We start from the raw sequence: 24,907 nt of genomic DNA, 5'->3' as shown, positions 1-24,907 counted from the left end.
TAGTGAAGACGTTCAATTGATCACAGCTGAAGTTTTGCTAAGAAAAAGTTATGGTTTAAATGGCTTCGACACTTTCTTCTCGCAATTTTCTACTGAATTTTTGGTTGTTGCCTTTATTTGTTCTTGTTTTCACAGCCATAAGACTCATTGTGATGTGTTATTGATTACCTATTCGTGACAAACATTCTTGTTTTCCCATTGAGGCATAATTGAGGGTATTTATTAAAATCCGTTGAAAGCTATTGAATTTAATGTCTGGTAAGACTTTAAAAATATCTTTTCGGAAATTTTTTATTGAACATTAACCAATCCTAAACTTTTTTTCATGAAATGTTAGTCATTCTCGGTAATAACAGGACCCTTTTTCTTTCTACATCAAGCAAAAATTGTCTAGTTAGCGGTTTTATCTTCTAACTATTGGTTTTGTGACTTCGATTCAAGAATTTTTACAATTTTTTTTTGTAGTTTTGGTTTTTTTTGAAATCTCATCACATTATCCTGATACTGATACTTAACATTTGCTGAGTGAATTTAATTTTTATGAATTTATTTTTTTTTGAGGAGTTATCGAGGATTGAATTTTTATGCGAACACGCGATATTTGGCACGATTTTGTTCACTTTTAGTGTAAATTTTTTTCAAATTAAGATTTTTTCTATCAAAAAAGAAATTCAAAATAATGAATCAATATGATGAATTTTGTGTTCCTAATAGACGAAAGGCAACAAAAAAGACCTGCTCTGGTCTTACAGGGAAAATAACTATCAAAAAATTCGAATTCTAATTGAGCGCTCCTTTTTAAGAAAACTTCTCATAATTTTTTGTTTTTTTAAGTCACCTAGAAACTAGTCACTTTAATATCGACCTTCTGTTAATGACAAACCTCATTTGCAGTCAAATGAAGAACAATGAGCAAAAAGTTGTTTTCGAGGAATCACTCATGTTTTTTTGGCTTCGACTCTGAGTTTTCGTAATTTTTTTTTTGAGTCCTATGACATAAACTCGTTGATTAAAAGTGTAGTTTTGTAATGAGCATGAAGTGAACCTAAGTAGTCCTTTAAGTGGACAGCTAATGGCTGTTAAGACTTTGAAATTACACTTTCGAAAAAAAAAATTTTTATTGAACCAATCATGAACTTACTTTCGCAAACTGAAAGTCAATCTCAGTAATGACAGGAACCCTTTCATTCCTACTGCAACTAAAACTCATCTGCTTAGCTGTGTTATCTTCTAACGAATGGTTATTTTACTTCAATGCCACAAGATTTCAAAAAAATTCAAAATTTTTGGATATTTTTGTATTATTGGTTCCTTTAGAAATCTTATTATAATCACATTATATTGATATTGATAGCTCCCATAGGCTTAGTGAAGACGTTCAATTGATCACAGTTGAAGTTTTGCAAACAAAAACTTATGGTTTAAATGGCTTCGACACTTTCTTCTCGCAATTTTCTACTGAATTTTTGGTTGTTGCCTTTATTTGTTCTTGTTTTCACAGCCATAAGACTCATTGTGATGTGTTTTTGATTACCTATTCGTGACAAACATTCTTGTTTTCCCATTGAGGCATAATTGAGGGTATTTATTAAAATCCGTTGAAAGCTATTGAATTTAATGTCTGGTAAGACTTTAAAAATGTCTTTTCGGAAATTTTTTATTGAACATTAACCAATCCTAAACATTTTTTCATGAAATGTTAGTCATTCTCGGTAATAACAGGACCCTTTTTCTTTCTACATCAAGCAAAAATTGTCTAGTTAGCGGTTTTATCTTCTAACTATTGGTTTTGTGACTTCGATTCAAGAATTTTTACAATTTTTTTTTGTAGTTTTGGTTTTTTTTTGAAATCTCATCACATTATCCTGATACTGATAGTTAACATTTGCTGAGTGAATTTAATTTTTATGAATTTATCTTTTTGAGGAGTTATCGAGGATTGAAGTTTTGTGCGAACACGCGATATTTGGCACGATTTTGTTCACTTTTAGTGTAAATTTTTTTCAAATTAAGATTTTTTCTATCAATAAAGAAATTCAAAATAATGAATCAATATGATGAATTTTGTGTTCCTAATAGACGAAAGGCAACAAAAAAAGACCTGTTCTGGTCTTAGAGGGAAAATAACTATCAAAAAATTCGAATTCTAATTGAGCGCTCCTTTTTAAGAAAACTTCTCATAATTTCTTGTTTTTTTAAGTCACCTAGAAACTAGTCACTTTAATATCGAGGTTCTGTTAATGACAAACCTCATTTGCAGTCAAATGAAGAACAATGAGCAAAAAGTTGTTTTCGAGGAATCACTCATGTTTTTTTGGCTTCGACTCTGAGTTTTCGTAATTTTTTTTTTGAGTCCTATGACATAAACTCGTTGATTAAAAGTGTAGTTTTGTAATGAGCATGAAGTGAACCTAAGTAGTCCTTTAAGTGGACAACTAATGGCTGTTAAGACTTTGAAATTACGCTTTCGAAAAAAAAAAATTTTTCATTGAACCAATCATGAACTTACTTTCGCAAACTGAAAGTCAATCTCAGTAATGACAGGAACCCTTTCCTTCTACTGCAACTAAAACTCATCTGCTTAGCTGTGTTATCTTCTAACGAATGGTTATTTTACTTCAATGCCACAAGATTTCAAAAAAATTCAAAATTTTTGGATATTTTGTATTATTGGTTCCTTTAGAAATCTTATTATAATCACATTATATTGATATTGATAGCTCCCATAGGCTTAGTGAAGACGTTCAATTGATCACAGCTGAAGTTTTGCAAGAAAAACTTATGGTTTAAATGGCTTCGACACTTTCTTCTCGCAATTTTCTACTGAATTTTTGGTTGTTGCCTTTATTTGTTCTTGTTTTCACAGCCATAAGACTTATTGTGATGTAATATTGATTACCTATTCGTGACAAACATTCTTGTTTTCCCATTGAGGCATAATTGAGGTTATTTATTAAAATCCGTTGAAAGCTATTGAATTTAATGTCTGTTAAGACTTTAAAAATGTCTTTTCGGAAATTTTTTGTTGAACTTTAACCAATCCTAAACTTTTTTTCATGAAATGTTAGTCATTCTCGGTAATAACAGGACCCTTTTTCTTTCTACATCAAGCAAAAATTATCTAGTTAGTGGTTTTATCTTCTAACTATTGGTTTTGTGACTTCGATTCAAGAATTTTTACAATTTTTTTGTAGTTTTGGTTTTTTTGAAATCTCATCACATTATCCTGATACTGATAGTTAACATTTGCTTAGTGAAATTGTTCAATGGGTCGTAGATAAAGTTTTCAGAGAAAATCCTATGGTTTAAGTGGCTTCGACATTTACTTTCTCATTGCAATTTTCCACTGAATTTCTGTGTTTTGCCTATAATTGTTGTTGTTTTCATAGTCAATAACTTGTTCTATTGCTTTGTTGTTGTTTTATGAATAAAAGAGATCCTTTTTGTCTCATCCAGGCATTCATATTAAGAAATTATTTCAAAATAGAGAATTTTTTTCTGAAAAAACCATTTTTAATGGCTTCGGCACTTTTCTTGCTCAATTTTTGTTCTCATATCAGTGCTGATTGTTCTGATTGTTCTCATTAGCTTTTAATTAAGGATTCAATGCATTATGTTGCCCGAAGCAGTCAGTTTATAGCAAATAGTCTCAAAGTTTATGATATTATACAGTTTCAAAAAATTTTCAAACTATTCAGTTGTTTTCGTCAACTTGTAGCATATTCTCATCATTGAGATGTCAAATCCAATTTCATGTATTTCAAAAACTAACAAGCGTACTGATTTTATGCACTAACTGATGTTTTGTAGGAGAATATGCGTTTTCATAAAAGTTTTGTGAGTGTTGTATTTGTGCTTCTTTTTCTTTTATTTTAGTACATTCGGGTAAAAACAGATCCCAATAATTTTAAAAAATGAACTGAATTATTTTTTCAGTAAAATATTAGCTGAATCGTTATATATAAAATGGAAACAAAAATACATAATATTCAGATTATAGCTAATGAATTTAATGGCTTCATTAATTTCTGTTTCCGCAAATTTATTGTAAGTTTTTGCTCTTTTCTGCATTATTAGTTCGTTCCCTTGGCTTAATCTAACGAAATACATGTCTCATTTGTTTCATAATGACGTTTAGTATATCTATCAGGATTTACTTCGTTATAAGCTAATGATTTTTAAGATTTTTTAAGAAATTATTTGCACTAAAAAATGCTGATTGATCTTTTTTATTCCGCCTCATTATTTCTTCTCCTTGTCGACTTTTTACCCAGTCTCATTCAGGAAAACTTCTATCTGCTGCATAGTTAGAAAAAAGTTAATTTGTGTAGTTAAAGTTTTATCTGATTGCCTTTTGACTTTGTTTCTAGGCGCTTTTAAATGTAGATATTGAGTTTTTGCCCTGAATTTTTTTATGGCACATCTCGTGTGCGCTGCAATGAGGCATGCCATTATGTAATTCAATTATTAGTTAGGTTTTGAAACAGTTTTTAAAAACTCATCAGTTTTTTTGTCTCGAATTTGACAATTAAGTCGAAAATGTAGATGAGCTCGGGTCGGAAGATCATGTGCGAACGCACATTAACGAGCCTCCTTGTTTTATTACTGATCAACGAAAGAGCGGGAGCTATTCGACTACATTTCTCTTCTTTCTCATTCGGCTAGATCACCATTCTCCCAAGATGTACTAGAAAATTGTTAAATAGAACAATGAAGAAATGACATTTATCATCCATTTGAAGTGACTTTCAATTCACTTCCGGTCAATGTTTCTCAATAGCCAGTGTCACTATTGAGACCCCCTACAACATGATTGTGTGAGCATACTGGAGTCAGTGTTGACTTCCGACAAAAAAATTTAGAGACTTTATTTATGTTAATAAAAATCAACTAAAATACTCAACCCTGATTGGTTAAAATTATGGAAATACCTTTCCTTAAAATGTTTAAATGTTTACCCGTTGTTAACACAACACGCTACCCCTTTAGTCGGTACCAGTCATACCTGATATAATAATAAAGTATATTTCTCTCTCTCTCTACTCCGCTCTTGTTTTAGTATTGAGATATACGTTAGACTTTAGCATTTCGGCCGGTGCACTGTCTACTGAAGCTCAGATAGAAGAGTAACAGACTAGAGATCTAGAACTTTAGTTAGTCAGGTAAGCCTTAAGATTTTACTATATTCTTGAGACACCATAAGACAGAAGTACAGTAACCTCTCAAGGTAACCCCACCTCAGCACACGTCTTATCTGGTGCGACCAGTGCCGGACTATATTGAAATAACAAATTTTCATCTTTTATTCTCCATAACGGAAAAAGTAACAATTAAACAAAACAATCTCTAGATATAACAAAACAATAGTAACAATGGCCAGTAGTTATCTACAACAAACAAATAGTAGTTAACAATTTCTTAACACCGTTTACAATCTCTGATGATTGTCCGCTAGAAAACCGCGAGACAATACACAGAATACTAATAAATTTGAAGAACAACTTCTTCAAAGAAACAAAACACATACAACAAATCAGTATTCATAGAAACCATCTAGCACATTATCTACCAATAATACTACTGGGTAGAGACCAACTTAACAAACATTATATATTCACATTAACAGATGAAACAAAAAACAAGAAAACGTTTTATAATTTTCAAAATGAAACAAAACTATCATATATGTTTAGAACATTCCTAAAACGACATGAAGAAAAGCAAGACAGATCAAAAATAACAGCAATACCAAATACATCATACGAATTACTCCGAAACACAATCGGATTTTTGGACGAACAACAAAGACAAATACAGTCAGTAAACGACAGACTCAGAAACGATATAATAAATTATAATAATTGGTTAACAAAAATTATTGAACTAAAAACAGAAGTAAAAACAGCTACGTTTGATATTATCCAAATCATTTCAGAATTTACATTCTTATTTCGGTTAGATATTTTTGAACACATTAACGAAAAACGAATAGAGTTTGGAGAAAAATTTCACGAACAGATTGAAAATCTGAATGAAGAACTCAGACACATCTGGGACGGTGAGTACTATTCACCACACTTCGAAAGTACATTAAAAGTATGTTCAGACAGTATAAATTACATACAAGGAATAGAAGATTATGTACAAATCACATATCAAGGACAACTAGGTTCCTCATCGTTTAGCCTATCAAAAACACTTACAACTACGTCAACACCTAAAGACGTTCAAAAAAACAAAAGTCGAAGAATATCTAAACAGTATAGTGGCAGCAATGATATTTAGCAGTGGCATAGAACCAGTAAACAAACCAGGACACCACCAATGGAAAGTAAGAAGAGCAGCCTTAATATTACACACACTACAAGGCCCAGCTCAAAAATGGTATTCAACTCTACCGAGTGAAACCAAATTGGATTGGGAAATATTTTGCAAAGAATTCTCAGATATGTTCGACTCAGAAAAATCAAAATAACAAGCAAAAATAGTATTACAACAATTACAAAAACATACAAACGAATCACTACGATCACTTGCTTTGAGAATAGAAACACTTGTCAAAACAGCATATTCACTATATAAAGAAGATTATAGAAATAGTGTAATGAATCAAACATTCATAAGATGTTTGGATAATGAACTAAAAACGGCAGCCTTGAAAAAACATACAAACCATAAACAAACACCAAGAGAACCAGAAATGCCATTTAAAGCACCAGTTGACAAAATAGATCAAATGGATTTAACAAGAACAATAAGAACAATAACGAACAATCATAAACGATTATATGAAATTAACCAAACTACAAACAACATTAATGACAACTTAAAACAGATGAACATAGCTTGTAATAATATAAACGATTTTAGTCAAAACGACTTGGAACAATTTGAAGGAACGATCTGTAACGTTCTAAACGGAATAAATAACACATACGATAGAAAAAATTTTAAAGGAAGACCAAAATTTGCACTATTTTGTAGTTACTGTAGTTCACACGGTCACACAAAAGGCCGATGTTTTAAAAGACCAAAACGAGAAAGCATACCAAAACCAAAAGAAAAAACATTTTATGGTCACATGAGAAATAACCAAAATTTACCGAATAGAAGAATCGACTATAACAATGTCAATGGAAGACAACTACCATCAACATCACCAGTGTACAACAGCTCAAGAAGCAGAACACTATATCGATCACAATCAAGAAATAACTACAATAATACGTCAAATTATCAAAGAAACAGTGACTCGAATAACAAATATAACAATAGAAATATAAGTTACAATAGAAACAATTTCAATAGAAGTAGAACAAGTAGCTACAACAGAAACAATAATTATAATAGATATAACAATAGTAGATCAAACTCAAGATACACAAATCTCTGTCAATCAAGACACCAATCACCGTATAGCAGAAATAAAAATAATAATAATAACAATTATAACAGACAAAGATTTGACAGCAGAGATTCCAATAGAACTGACATATACAGACACAGATCAAATAGCAATAACAGACATTATTCAAACAATAACAATAGAAATGATAGAAGAAATTCGTCACACCGAGAACAAAATAACAGACATCAATCAAAAGACGGAAGAACAGATGGATACAAATATAACAATAATAACAATAAAGGCAGAATAAATAATATAGAGACAGATAGAACAAACGAAGATCCACCTGGCATTGATGAATACCAATACACATCCGAATCACCAAATGAAGATCAAGAAATACTTGACAAATTTTATAAAGCGAACGAAGACACATGCAATACTATAGTGAATGCACTAGAAAGTAACCCAACATGAATACTACCAATGTACCAGTGTAACAAATTCGAACAAGACTTTACAAAGCAAAAACCAGTATTGGAAATTGATTTTCTACTGGACTCTGGAGCAAAATTAAACCTCCTAAACGAAGACACCTGGAATGAAATAAAATACAACATCCCTGATATACATCTCGAACGAGCAAACAAAACACTAACGGCAGCAAATAATACAACCATAGAAACACTTGGAACAATAACATTAAATCTAACACCAGATGGAATCTCAAACAACAGAAATAAAATACAACACAACTTTAACATTCATTTTTATGTTACTCAATGCAATGACAACATACTTGGAACTCCATTCTTCAAGGAATATATAGAAACAATAAATGTAAATACGAACAAATTAACAATAAACACTCACACAATTCTAGATAACGACATTACATTCTTCGTGAACAGTACAAAAAGATACCCCTATTACTCTAGACTATATCCGATTTAAAACAAAGAATCAATCTATCTCGAAAAACAACAACATAGATGCATAACATTTCCCATACCCATCTTCAGACAAATGGAAAAGTCAAACGGAAAAGCAATTTTTAGTTCAAACTACTAATTCGAACCATTTAACAAGTATCACAATCTGTCATTTAAGGATATAAAAGATCTTACAATGGAAAAAAACACTTCATGGACATATTCTTAGTCAATAAAAATCAACACAAAATAACAATTAATGAAGGCTTAATTGGTTTTATGTATCAAAACATTACATTCAAAAAACAGAACAAAAAATGCATTAGACTTATTCTATCGACTTATTTACAGCATTATATCACTTAACATATGAAAACGAAAATGATATCAACAAAATACTAAACATACAGGACAATGAAACAATTGAACAAGTAGCTACATTCGAAAGAAAACCAAATTTCAAATGCAAATTTAACATTAATAAATACACTGACTCAGAAAAAGAATTTATTCAAATGTTCGATTTCCAACATTCACACTTTACCCAAAACGAATTTGAAAAAGTAGTAACAATCATATTAGATTAAAGACAAGTCTACGCAACGACAAAATTTGACGTTGGAAAAACAAAAGTGAAACTGATATTACCTATAAAGAAAGATGCAATTTTCAAAAAACAAAGAATAAGCAAAGTACCAATACACTTAAGAGAACGAATCCAAAAACTACTGGACGTACTAAAAAAGTACGACATAATTGCACCAGTGAACAAAGAACAACTATCTACAGGAAATACATTTACAAATCCAGTAATTATATTACGAAAAGGAGAGTCATTGAAAATAGAACTAGATGCACGATACTTAAATAGCATGATTGATGAATCAAACTGTAATTGGCCGATCGAACCTGTTGACGTCGCACTTACACGCATAAATGGAACAATATTCACAACAGCTGATCTAAATAGCGCATACAACCAAATACCACTAGACGAAGAATCAATGAGATACACCCATTTTAAAATTGGCAATGAACAATATTGCTTTAAACGTTTATATTACGGAATATCAATCGGACCCGCAGCATTTGCATCGATACTAACACACTTTTTTTATCCATTAATTCGTAGAGGAACAGTAATTACATACGTTGACGATATATTCATTCAAACAAACTCATACGAACAAATGTACGACACCCTCATTGAATATCATAAAGTACTCTTAAAAGAGAACCTCAAAGCAGCGCCTGATAAAACATACTTTATGTTGAAAAAAGTCAAATTTCTTGAACATATCATTGAAGATAAAAAAGTGAAACCACTGACATCAGGAATTGACGGTTTTCAAAAACCAGAACCCCCAAAAAGTATGAAGGCATTACAAAGATACTTAGGAACAATTAACTTTCTTGCAAAATACGTATATGGCATGCAGCCAATATTTCAACCATTCTACAACCTTTTACACAAAGAAACTGATTTCAAATGGACACAAGAAAATCAAAGAATTTTTGAACAGATGAAAAAAACAATAACACACAAGTTAGAGCTAACGATGCCAGACACTACAAAACCATTTTACAACATAACAGATGCATCGAATACAGGCATTGGAGCAGCATTGCTACAACAACACCCAACTGAAAAGAAAATGAAATTAGTATCAGCAAATTCTAGATTATTCACGCCTATAGAAATGCGACTATCTACATTAATCAGAGAATGCTCTGCAATCATTTTTGCACTAACAGAGTACGAATTCCTTTTAGCAGGATCAAATCACCCAATAGTATTATTTACAGACCATAAACCGATTATCTATCTATTTACTCAAAAGAATAAACCAAGCCATAGAGTTTATAGATTTCAACTAATATTAATGAAATTTCCAAACTTACACATCATTTGGACAGAAGGAAAAAATTTAGCCCTCCCTGACCTTCTCAGCAGAACAATAGACGGAGAACATTTTACTAAAACACGCGACATAACAGTAGAAATACCAGAAAACATAAAATTCTTCTTTGCGAAGACACCATTCGCAAATAACCTAGAATGCAAATATAGCATATGCAATAATACAAACGACGAAAATACAGATCGAACACATTACCCAATACTAGCCAACATTCACAACAACTACTTCGAAATTAACATCGACAAAAACGAATATCACCCAATATCATACGAAAAGTATCAGAAAGAGACAAAAACAAATTTGATACCAAAATATAAACCGAAAATAAAGAATGGCAATCTCCAACAGTAGAGAAAGATGATCTCATTATTGAGAAAAATCAAAAAGGACCATACACAATCCATCATGACGATGATTATCTTAGATTGATAAATAACATAACAATACAACAAAAACAAAACTATGAAACTGCAAAAATATCAGACATTTTCTATGACAAAAAAAACAAAAGTAACAGAAAAACTAATCAAAGAAACTCAAATATTGGACCCTGTACTTCACAAAGTGAAGATGTGGAAAAAACATAACAGTAAACCACATTCAGTAACAATGGGCATACGTGGAAATAAAGGACTATTCGCATACTTCAGGAAATACAAATCAATGAAATTGTGATAAATATTCATAAAAAGTCAATACAAAGAATCTGTCTACCACTAACAATATTACTATGCACATTTTACAAAAACCATTGCATAGACCTAGTAGGTCACACAGGACTCGAAAAAACAAATCGAAACATAATGGAGAAATACTATTTTCCAAACCTTACAACTTGGATAAAAATATTAATCGCAGATTGTATACAATGTCAAACAAACAAAGTGTTTGGTAACACAAAATTAAAAAGTAAACAAGAACAACTAGCACCGACAAAAACTTACTTTAACGAAATGATAATGATAGATACAAAAGGACCAATTTACCCTACATCAGAAGGAAATAACTACATCTTTGTCATAGTTGACGCCTTTTCACATTATGTTACTATAATGTGCGCACCAAAAAACAACGCACACTATGCATTCACAGCCTTATTTGAACATTGGTTCATGAAATTCGGACTACCCGAAGAAATCCGATCTGACAACGGATCTGAATACATCAATACAGAATTAACACATTTATGTAATTACTTTGAATTAAAGTTTAAACCAAGCACAACATATGCACCATGGACAAAGGGACTAGTAGAAGGGACAAATAGAATAATTGGACAATTCATTAGAACATTATTAAATGAAAAGCACAATAATTGGTCACGAAAAGCAAAATTCTTCCCATACGCGTACAACACACAATATCAAACACGACTAGGCATGTCACCTTATGAAGTTGTTTTCAGTCAAAAACCGAGCAAAACAAAGAAAATTAAACTCGGAAAAACAACGGATGAAATGGGTAATTCCAACCCATCGGATAAAAGTGCATGTAACACACAACTTACACATACACACTTAGAAAACCAATTCAGTCATCCTAAAATCGCAAAATTACAAAAGGGAACATTCGCAAAATGGTTCCTAGACAAAAAAAATCACTACAACGATACATATCAAAAAATAACAAAAATTCTACAAAACAGAAAGAAGTTAACAGATGAAATGAACATTCGATTTCGAACAGCAAAACCCCTTGAGAAAAATACTTTCGTTTTAGTCACTAACCAACAACAAATTGAGGGAGTATCGAAAAAACTATTACCCCTAAAAACAGGACCATATTTGATTGTTGATAAACCAACAGAAACAACATATATCTTAAAAGACAACAGTAAAGAACGAGTAACAATACACAGAAATCATATTGTACCATATTATCCAAAAGAAAAACACATCAAATTAGAACTACAAAATTATCTCCTAACAAAAGAAATACCAACACTGAAACAACCAAAAACATCAACTTACATTCAAAAAGATATCCACAACCCGGATACAAAACATACACATCAATATAACCTTCGGAAAAGGAAGGTCACCTTACAATAGTAAAAACGTAAATTAGTAATAAGTAATTATATAATATTAATAAATATATATTTCATTATATAAAACTATGATATTCATATTAATAATTGTCATTTCTACATTATTATATATATATTTATATATATATATATATATATATATATATAAATATAAATTTAAATACAAATATAAATAATATATATATATATATATATATATATATATATACATACTATCTACAATCTATACTATTTATGTATCATATTTATGTCTACCTATCTTGATACAAAGTACAATTTTGATAAAAGACACTATTTATTTTCCAGCTCTGTAATAGACTAACATGTACCTAAACAGACCCAGTATAGACCCTAAAAAGACCCAGTATACATTCAGTGTTTCTACTTTAACACACTTCCCTAACCCGAACCTGTGTGTGTGTACCCCCGAAACCAGATTATTAAAAAGAACATCTATATTAAAACAGTAATAATAATAATAATACACAAAAAGTACAAAACACATCAATCAATCTGGAAGGTGTTAATAACAACTACATCTAACTCAATCCCTAACCTTTAAAACATATGTTATAACAAAAATTAGAACATCGCCTTGAAATACCACCTGTTCACTAGACCGATCAAACCAGATCTCTTATAACTTTCAAATTACCTAGGCACTCCTGTATTAACACCTTCAATGGTAACAAACTATAAATAAATAATTCTAACAAAACGGTGAATACTTTCTTCATCATCAACATCTTCTTCCTTCATCATCGACACCTTCTTGAACATCTCAATTCACAATCTTTCCTCACGGTCTCTCATCACCTTCAATCCACCCCAGGACACATCCATCTCCAGTACTAGCCATCACCACATAAATCAAATAACAAATAAAACAATATAAATCAAATAACAAATAACTATTCTAACACAAACTGGTTATGATACTAGCCCCTGAACCAAACACTAAAGATTCTACACGTTAATTTCATGTAAACAAAATAGCAAAACACAATAAAACAAATAACAAAAGGTATTTTGATGTTCACAGGCTTGGAACTGGAATAGACGATTTTGAAGTCAATTGAAGAAAAAAATCAATAAACAAATAAACCAAATAACAAAATTGAAATAACAAATGAATCCCAAATAACAATATCTTCTACGATTGAGGACTCGCGGAATGGAATAGACATTTTGCAGATGTCAACATTAATAATAAACAATTTATTACAAAACAATAGATAAAATAAAAAAGGGAACACTAATAATAACACAAGACAGGTAAAACACAATTATTACAATTACAAAACAGGATAACACTAAAACGAATACAAAATAAAAATTAATGAGTTCAACATAAACAACATAGAACATACACTGAAAAGCAAAACTTCCTCTTTTCATCTCCAACATGTACGTGGTGAAGACTAACCTCTTCTTTACAAATTGGAATAACTTCCTCTTTTTAAATGAGTAACCCGCATAATACTGAATAAGTACAAATAAAAATACAGATCAAAGACAAGAACACATCTTTGCCAGAACTAACTAACACTGCTGACAACGTTGTTAGCCTACTAGCAAGTATTTAACATTAAGGCGTAAACGTGATATAACTTTGAAGCAGTGGAACAATCCAGTAAGAACAGTAACCATTACAAGTAACGATCCAGTAGTTGTAGTAATCCATTCGTTGTAACAATACATTTGTTGTAACCTACATGTACCAATCCAGACAGTAACAATCCAGACTGGAATGACTCATTACCTGAATTATATACAAATACAATTCAGTTCACATTTCATTCATCGGTCAAATGACCTTCGGCTAACTAGAAATGTCACAGTGACATTGTAACAAATTATACGTCATAGCCCACACCTACGTCATAAGCAAAAACGGACGTTAAAAAGACGGACGTCATAGTCCTCATTAGTAACAACATACGTCATTAGTAAACGGACACAACATTATAAGAGAAGAAAGGATTAAAACAGCCATCTTCATTAGTAAGATGAAGAGACTTGAAGAACAAAGTACCGGGACAAACGGTTCCCAGACAGACGCAATTATTAACAAACTACAAATGTCAACCCAATTAACATTTCCAACCATTACCAAATGGTGATTAACAAAATAGATCTAACACAGATCAATTATGTGTTGAAGTAGACATTTCATCACAAAATCAACAATCAACGCATACTTACGTTGCAAACAGAAAGACTAAATAACAGTTTGCACCATTTGCACCATTTATACCATATCTGCACCAACTAAAACAATTAACGAACTTGTAGCTCATTAGCTCTAAACTTTCAAAGGATTTCAGAAAGCCAGCAGATGGAGACACCATCTTCATCGAGCACACCATCAATAAAAAACCTACTTGAAACAAATTACTACCTTTAAGATAACTTATCTAATTGGTATCTTACCTAATTGGTACCTTACCTACCAGCGAAAAAGATAACGTCAGTAACCAATCAAACATACCAATTACTTTTAAACATACCAATTACAAGAAGAACACCGTAACAAGAAATACAAAGAAAATCCACAAAAGACACTTATAAATCAAAAGATAACAGTCCAAAATACTAATTACAACCAGAAAATTAGTAAAATTAGTAAAATTGGCAACTTCAAGAACCAAGAAAGAAAAACGGAAGATATATTAATGTCACCAACATTGTAGAGAGCACTGAATAGTTAAGTAAAAATCACAACTCCGATTTTGTCTTGTACAAATCACAACCTCTCTCAAATCAGAAAAAATTCTTCACTTTCAGCATAGCTGATAACAAAAGTTAAAACTAACTAAAACTCTATTTCTAACTTAACAAAATATCTTAAATTCAAAATTCCAACTCAACAAAATTTCATCCTCGATTCTCAATTGTAGAGACAATTCTTGACCAAAGTCAGCATTTCATAAACAGTTTCTTGCCTCATTCTCAACCCAAACAGAACTTCAACCGTTTCTTCCAAAATCTAATTCTCAGTAATTTCTGAACTCATTTAAAGTAATTTTGTATCACCTGCTTTAAAAATTCTATCACATCCTCACCAACTTTCTACCGAAAACAATTCGACAAACCAGGTAAAACTGAATTATCTTCATTTCATTTCAGAAAGACTTATACATCATTATAGTCACCATCATAATGAAATACCACCTATGTTGTCAGTTTCAGAATTTTTGAATTCATTTAATAAGAACCAACTCGTCATAAAAATATCAGTCCAAATAGACGATTTTATTGAACTTGACTACCCACATGGCAGTCATATACATTTTGATGACGATAGCGTTCAACTAACAAATTGCAAAGTATCAACTCAAAATTATCTCTTTATCATAGAAGGAACAACAAAAACTTGACAAGAGATAAAACTCTTTTGGTGAGAAAAACATTTTGGTTTACTCAAAAAGACAGCACCGTGTACTGAAACAATCACAGAATTTGAAGTACTGAAACAACAAATTAACACTAGAGAGTGTGTCAACTTAAACGAGTTACACACAGTTTTTCTCGTAGTTTTAAAAAAGGAAGCTATACACCTTATTGACGACAGAACAAAGAAGTAACAGCTGTAATGATACCACTCATTGTCATAATCGTATATCACGTATCACTAAAGCTTTCACAAAATCTGATAGTGCGACACCGTTAAGTGTCAGTTACAACAGTAAATAACTGTCAATTTCCAGTGAAGCATTGTATCGAATTTACACTAACAATCACACTAACATCCACGAACACATTAAAAACAAGTACAAATAAAATAGTTTCAAAAATTGATTTCACAGAAGCATTAATAGCAACATACTTACTATTATCTAAAGTAATATTTTTCTTAACTATTTTTCTAGTACCGTGTATTGTAGTTATTTCAACGTATCTAGCTATAGTAACCATAACTGAAATCGTACGAAATTGTAGAGTTGTTTATGCAAACCCACCAGTACAATAAAAACACCTCATGCATGAAATAAACTCTGATATATTTCACATATGTAAATCTAATATAGATATCATAGACCTCGAAATATTTAAACTTATTAAAATCGCACTTATAATTTACTTTTTCATACGAATGTGTTTAAGTCTAATAGAATATTTTCTGTATCCATAAAAATTGATCCTATTCCTGATATTGAAGAAACCATCTACTACACCCTACACTCACAAAAATTCTACCTACAAATAGGATTTCCAGAAAATTCTAAATTATACGGTAACGTCATAATATATCAATTAAATCTAAGACTAGATTGCAACGAAATTTGGATATCGAATCTAGGAGCACAAACACATCCACCAGGACAAGAATTAACACCACTCATTATTTTACAAAAACCATTCATTAACATACCACCCCACGGACCTGGCTCAGGAGCATAACATATAGCCCGCAAAAATTGCGTCATCAAGTAATAATCAAAGTAACAATCACCCAGAAAGACCACATCATAACGAAGTCACAGACTTAACAAATATTCCAACCTCACCAGAAATAGATGATACGCTAAACATGAACACTCAAGTGTTAATACAGATCATACACCAACACCATCCGAACTAAGAGCAAATCCTTTCTTTCCACCAACATTTTCCCAAAGACAAGACTTCAATTTTGTTCAAGAACACTTCCGAGTACAACCATTACAGTCACCTAATAGTTCACTTTGGTCAGCAACATCACCACATTCCACAAGTACAAGTACAACACCATTGAGAACAAATCAAACATCATCGTCAAATACATCAGTAAGCTTACCAAGAGTCGAAATCCCAAACACCTTGCAACCTCCGAGAAATACAGCATTGTCCCCATCATCATTCATACCCGATATTAGATTACCCTCAAGCAATCCAGGACGAATTCGATCTACCCCCATACTTAATTGTAACACCCCAACTCAAAGTAGAACAAATGAACATACATATCTCTTCCCATTAGACCACAAAACTTGGAATCCACCCCCGCCGTTATACGGACCTACCAATCTTGGTGATACACTTACTAATTGGTCAAGAAATAGACTAACAAATTTTTTAAATCTAACACATCGCCAACGCAACGCAGCACTTAAAGTTCTAGCAACACCATCTCTCGAGCTTAAATTTCACACAACGATAAAATATAACACTATCTTTAATCATCCATTTCACGCTACAACACCATCTATAGTCACAACCACAACCCCAGCACCTTTCATCTGCATTGAATTTATATACAAATTCGATAGATATACAAAACAAACTTTAGGGTTTGCAACATTTTACAATCCACATAGCGGTCTATCATACACATGTCGAATCAACTGAAAGCCATTATTCTCATATTATTATTAATAATACTATACATATATATGAAAAGGGAAAAAAAATACAAATGGAACAAAGACTAAAAAATCAAGCTCGACAACACATTAAAGACCGTATCAACGAAAAAATGGAAATACAAATCCAACATTTTAAAAATAAAAACAAAACAAGAAATGACAAAGCCATTAATAATTACCATACATTTAATCAACAAAAATATGATAACCTTCAACACTATGTATTTCACCACAATCATACCAACACTTATCCAAAATATCTCAACAATACTAAAATAGAAGAATTAAATAACATTAAAAACTATTCAGACTACGAAGCTGGGTGGGAAATAGCCATCGACAATTGGACACGAAATTGGAACTTCTATGGAGAACGATTAACAGATAGTATAATAAATAAAATTGACATGAACAAAAAAATACAAAAAAGGCAAACGCAAATAGACTTTGTAGAATTAACCGGACAGAATATTAACGGCTCCGCAACAGGACCACAAGATATAATCATAGAACACTATGATTGTGATGCAGAAGAAAGCACAAATGTTAAATACTACGAACTAAACAAAATTAGTACACGTAAATTCAAACCATTAGATCTCGATATGACAAAAACAGAAGTGCAATTATTATCAAAAGCACAAGCAGTAGAAATAAAAGCATACGCAGTTGCAGAAACAATTAAAGAACGCGTAGAACGGTGTTCACAACACACCGATTACATTAGAGCAAATAGATCAAGTTATTACGTTTCAGATGCACAAAGAACAAAAATATTAGACGCGGATGAAGTTCGAAACAAACTCGCTAGAAGAAACCTTCTTAAAAACACAAGATATAAACCAACAAGACATAATATCTCATTCAACTATATCGCAAATCCACCACTTCAGAAAAAGATTGAAGAAATGCAAGGTCGAATACAATTCGATATGAATACCCCCTTAGTACCGCCATACGGACGGATAGTTTATGATTACACAAATCCAATGTGGATACCAAGCGCAATTAAAAATGCACAATGCAATTGCATGAAAGGACCACGAAAACAGAACAGAATAGATATATTAGATTGGACACTAGAAATACGTGAGGTATCACTAATACTAAATCTAGACAACGAAGAAATATCATATATGGGAACAAAACTACCCTGCGATCTCCGCAAAGGAGAATGCCTCTCAACACCATTAACAAAAGCAACAATAGTATGGGAAACACAAACACATTGTCAACTATTTGAACTAATTAGATTTGATGCATTCATGGTAAAGTACCGAGATAGATATTGGATAGAAACAAACGCTGAATGGACAACAGTCCAACAACCTGACATAACACAAAAAAAATAAAATTAAATAAAACAGAGACAATCGCTACTAGATCCGAAGTATTCCCACTCATCGAACGCGAGTGCGGCTCATTACAACCATTACACAAAACAGAATATGATAATATATACATCATCTACGAATACGGATTCGATATGCAAACTGGACAAAAAGTAACAAGAAAGTAAGATAAATTTGACGATGAAAAGTTTATCCGAAAAAAACCAGAAGAAATAAAATCAGAACGTACACGATATGAAGACGAAGATAACAAACAATACTACTATGGTTTTGTAAACGAAAACACACATTTGAACATGAAACTGGATCTTTACATGAGTAACATTTACTCACGAATAAGTCTACAAGCTATAGAATTCTATTCACAAATTTGCGAACAAACTAAAAACCTTTGGCAATTAACATTAACACAAGTACAAAAGAACACTCCGCTATTAAGATATATCCTCACTGGAGACAGATAAATATTTGTTAAACAAGAAGGAGTAAATGTAATGAAAATGTACAAATGCGCGAAAAAATCATCACCCCTATATGTACCACAAACACGCGAATGTTATGACAAAATACCAATCCTATACAAAAACAGGGTACAATACGTGCACCAACTAACACGACAAACATACTTATGGGCAAAGAAAGTCCCATGTTCACACAGCAACTTTGATGAGTTAATATCAATAGACACTGAAGGAACAGCGAGATACAGAGTCACACCATCATATCCTGTACAAGTCGAAACAATATTGAACACTATTTCACCTGAAGAAAAAGTACTAGACAACATGTTTAGTAAAGCAAGTTTGATAGAAAGTGGTATATACAGTAGAGAACAATTAATTCAAGAACGAAAACGAGATCTACTACACGAATACATGCGAGCCCGCGAAAAACCATTACAGGAAGCTACATCACCAAACGCACAAAAATTGCTAGAACTTGAACAACTCGGATTACTACAAACATACAAAAATTATGAACAATCGATAAAATGGTTAAAAGATCTAAATATTAATGGATATAACTTCCAAATCGACCAACCCAGTGTCAACTGGAACGAAATTTTTGACGGAGCATGGCTAAAAGAACAAATATTATCAATTTTTGGTTGGCCATGGTACATTTTAGAAAAAATGGCAATCATATATGCCATGATTAGTATGATACTTTTTTTAACAAATCTTATAATAAAATTCTATAATGCTTTTGCAATTCATAAGGCAATTGGCAAACAAGCTAGTATTACAAAAATACTTTTAACAGGAATATTTGGTATCTTTTCAGAGACATTAACACAACTAGTAGCACAGATTTAAGAAGAAGAAATTAGTCACGATAGTGATGAAAACTATTCACACTATACCAGACATAAAAAACCACGGAAGAACATTTTTCGCCGACACTTTTCAGATATATCACATATAACAGATCACAACGACAACGATAAACCATCACAAGTTTATATTGACACTAATTACAAACATTATAATACAACTATTCGCAGAACAGATAAGGGACTACAATTACGAACAATAGATTCACCACCAAAGAAACAAAAACCACTATTGCCAGAACGAAAATACAAACAAGAACCATTAAAAATTGAGCCATTAGAAACAATAACTGAAAACAAACTACCCATACTACCACCACAACTTATCACTCCAACACCTGCATATCATTGTTTAGGGAATAACGTATCTTTTAATACACCTCAAACAACATCACTTCCTACACCACATATCACACCCATCCCTAGTGCGCCTAACATACAACAACAATCATCAACATTTCAGGGAAGTTCATATGAAACTCCTTTAGGTATTAGTAAAACAACACCATACGAAATTCCACAACCATCATCTACATCGACAAACCAACAAAACCTCATACCATCAGTAAAACTAATGGAAATACAAAACCCCCCACCAATAGATTTCAACCAGTTAAAACTAGCAGCTAATAAAATGCATAACCGCAGCCATAGTTTAGACATCCTGAAAAGTGATGACCAACCACATACGAATGAAGTCATATATTTTGACACTCATTCGGAAGATACATATGAAGTATAAACCTGTACTCAGCTATGAACAACTAACATGCTTTATACTATTTCAAAGACATTTTTACTTACCAAACATTCTCTTACTTATCCAAAGTTAAAAACCAATACACCCACCACCCATATTTCATGTATTTTCCTACATCTATACTTAACACATATGGTATATTCAAAAAATACATGTAAACCTCCTACTCCTTGCAATATAACTTACACATATATAAGTAACACAATGGTACTAACCAATTCACCACAGAAACATATTCCTGTACGAATATGAATGGAAATTCATAAATACGGACAAATGAATAATGATAACCGCATAACAAACAATAACAAAGGTATCACTGATAACAAGTGTGTTTGTAACAAACTAAATGAACAACGTTTCATGTATAAACCTGTAACAATCAATTGTAATTAATACAGAGTTAAGATTATGTAACAAATTGAATTACCTTTCAGCAAACAAGAAACGATATGGCACACAAAATGGACTATGAGCCCGAGACTCCATACCGAGCAGATTCGCCCCTCAGCTACGACGTTGAGGAAGGAGAACTCAGTTCAGGTTCAGGACGTTCAAGTCCAGGAACAATTCGCGATAACACCTCTGATTGCAGCACGCAAACAGACGATCGTTTCGACAACCCACACGACCGGATAACAACTATGAGAGTCGAAGTGGAATGTGCCACTTCCGATCAACACACACAAACAGCGTTGAACCAACCAGCACCCAAAGAAATCGCACAGGTTATAAAAGAACAAGTTACTAGGAAAAAAACAAACAGAAAACAAACGTAATCAAGATTCCTTTTATAATAGAACAAATACTGACGTAACAGAACAAGGAACCAGCACTAACATACATAGTTACCAGAATAACAGACCACGTAAAGATAACACGCCAAATACAGTATACCACTCGCCACCTCTACCTAACTATCCACCATCAGTACGACCACCTCCGCCTAACGATAACGAACACGAATTACCGCAATATCATGTTCAACAACGTTTATCACATAGATATCCATCATATATAAGACCGAACAATCTAAGATTCCCGTACGCCGTAACGCCCCGAAGCAACAGCAGGAAATCATTTTTTCACCAATCTACTAACGAACAATCCCCTACAGCAACAGTAATGGAAACAATATGGTTTCAGGACAAAGATCCCCGTACATTGAATAACCCACATAACAGTAACTATAATCAATTGTTAAGTTATCGTAATTGGTTTGAGATGCCATTCGATTCACGGGACTATGACTTTGTAATGGCACCGTTACACAACCTAAAGGATCGTGTCTTTGATTTTTTTCCACCATTACCTTCCGAAAACACGAATACAGTGAAACGTAGTACCAAAAAATGGGACGTGATAAATACCATCAAACAGCTTATCCAATTTTAAAACAGTTCTACAGTCTCACAGAACATTTTTTATACGACTACGACTATGAATTTGAAATACCTATAACATGTATATATGATAACCTCGTAGCAAAGGCATCACAAGACCTTTCCGCATACAGCGTTTTTGACCACCAGATTTTTCAACTTAGCTTCAATTTCCTACATCCGACACCAAAGGATGTTCAGAACAATAATTATAGAGTACATGAAACGAAGCTAGTTCACAACTTAATATACTATACGTTTTTACGCGATAAGAACAAGAATACTACAAAGAGTTATATACGCATAAACGATCAATTAAATTCACCCTATTTTCTTAATTACGGATACAGAATAAAATGGGAATATACAATTGGAACATTACGTAATTTCGACCCTGTAAAGAATTACTATATCTTCCAACCCAAAGAAGCGCCCGAACGACCGCTCATTGTACCCATAGAAGCCTTAGAACCGTGTGAGGAATATCACACTTACCATTTGGAAAGCAGCGTAACAAACAGAGCTGTCCTGAACAAGATACACTTTAACAATGAACGCAAGACTTCAGATATCGAGAAAGAAATACGAAACTCGGTAAAAGCATCAATAACAGAAGTGTCACTAGATGAAATAACTGATCTCGTGGCATATTTTCTTTCAAAGGACGATCATTTCATCAAGCAATATCAACAATATAGGGATCGAACAAATCACCCTAAACAGACAGAGAAACTCTAACAAGGAATATTCAGTAACAAGCTTTGATGTAGTAACAAGTTTCGTAATACTCAGAACAATATCATTGTAACATTGTCATAAATATTTATTGTTATACATCTAACTATAGATGTTCCTCTGCATGTTTCACGTGCAATAAATTTTTTATAAATGATATTAACAAAACCCATTTTGCAAACAATCCTTAAGTGTGATTGAACCCCATTTATACTAGTATGACACTTAATGTGTAACAAAATCTAAAAAACACAATAAAATTTTTTTTAACTTTATCAATCACCCCTATTCTTAGTTACTTGTATGCATGTACATATGCAAAGTTTTCTATAGTTAGATATATGCAATTTTGTAGATAAAAAGAAAACAAAAATAGAATGAGGTATTAGTAATAAGCGGAATGAGTAACACAGTGTATAATAACACACTATAGTAATGTATACTCACAAACATGCACAATTATAACATAGATTGCATGCTAACTAACTAACAACATGAGTCATAACATGACAACCTTGTTAACATAATTACTAGATTTGTCATGCAGTACATGTAGAATCTTCCATACAGAACATAACATACTGTCTAAAAAGTATTTGACAGTAGTTACCAATACTTTCCAAACAAATACAACAAATGGTAAAACAGACAAAACATTAAGACTGTTCACAATTCGAAATTTTCACATTTAAAAATGATATTCTAAGACATACTATGCAATCACATGTAATACACTAGTAACAACTAACATCTATGTTTGTAACAAATCCTCTAAATCCTTTTCCTTCAAAAGGAAAAAAAAGCATTATTTGGAAGACTGTATCGTATCCAGCGAACCTTTTACACAATGATGAAATAACCGTTAATGGGAATAAGCAAATGCGACATTTTTTCGTCTACCCTTTATAAAGAAAGTAAGCGAGATCTGTAGCCTTCAAAAAATTTACAGATACGAAAAACGCGAAAAATAACATTGAACAATAGTTACCCCACACCAGTAGAAGTATGGTCAAACAATTCGTAAGAACTAATAGCATCAGAATAACCCCTGATTTCAGGAGACATCAAAAGTAATAATACATGTTCATCTTCAGTGACAAAATACAACATGGCCAAAAAAGTCACATGTCACTAGCAATTTCCATGATTTTAAACAGGAACTTCGATTAACAAATAAACTCACTACCCCCGATTTCTTCGTCGAATTACATAATTACAATTTCAAAAAACTCTTCCAACCGGAAGGGATACGACGTATTAACACAGAACACGTGTTATACACTTTAACAACTAGCAAAATTAACCAGGTAAGTCAGGTAAGTCACCGGACATCAGGAGCGCCACAACACATCGACACTGGAGCTACCCAAAAGGATCTTCACCCACTGGACGTGGTACTGGAATAGATACTTTTGTGGTTGTTGATGTTCATTCCTTGCTCTGTGGGCAACCTATGTCTGGGACTCTACTCTTTGACGAAACCGATCACCAAGCAACACAATCAAAAAAGAAAGAAAAACCCTTCAGAGAAAATAAAAAGAAATTGACTCATAGTACACAAGACTTTCAAAAAACTCTAAAACCCGGAAAGATGGAGTCAGTGTTGACTTCCAACAAAAAGATTTAGAAACTTTATTTATGTTAATAAATATAAACTAAAATACCCAACCCTGATTGGTTAAATTTATGGAAATACCTTTCCTTAAAATGTTTAAATGTTTACCCGTTGGTAACACAACACGCTA

The 24,907-nt window shown here is 32.3% G+C and overlaps 1 protein-coding gene across 1 annotated transcript in view; it reads right to left on the bottom strand.

The window, feature by feature from the left end:
• The window catches only part of LOC142335231 (uncharacterized), a 58,658-nt gene that overhangs the window by 2,905 nt on the left and 30,846 nt on the right, over nt 1-24,907 (bottom strand). The gene's annotated exons all lie outside the window — the stretch shown is intronic.

The sequence above is a fragment of the Convolutriloba macropyga genome, chromosome 2, assembly GCF_964194025.1.
Source record: "Convolutriloba macropyga chromosome 2, txConMacr16.3, whole genome shotgun sequence".
Taxonomy (NCBI): Eukaryota; Metazoa; Xenacoelomorpha; order Acoela; family Convolutidae; genus Convolutriloba; species Convolutriloba macropyga.
This window is presented reverse-complemented; position numbering and strand designations above follow the sequence as displayed.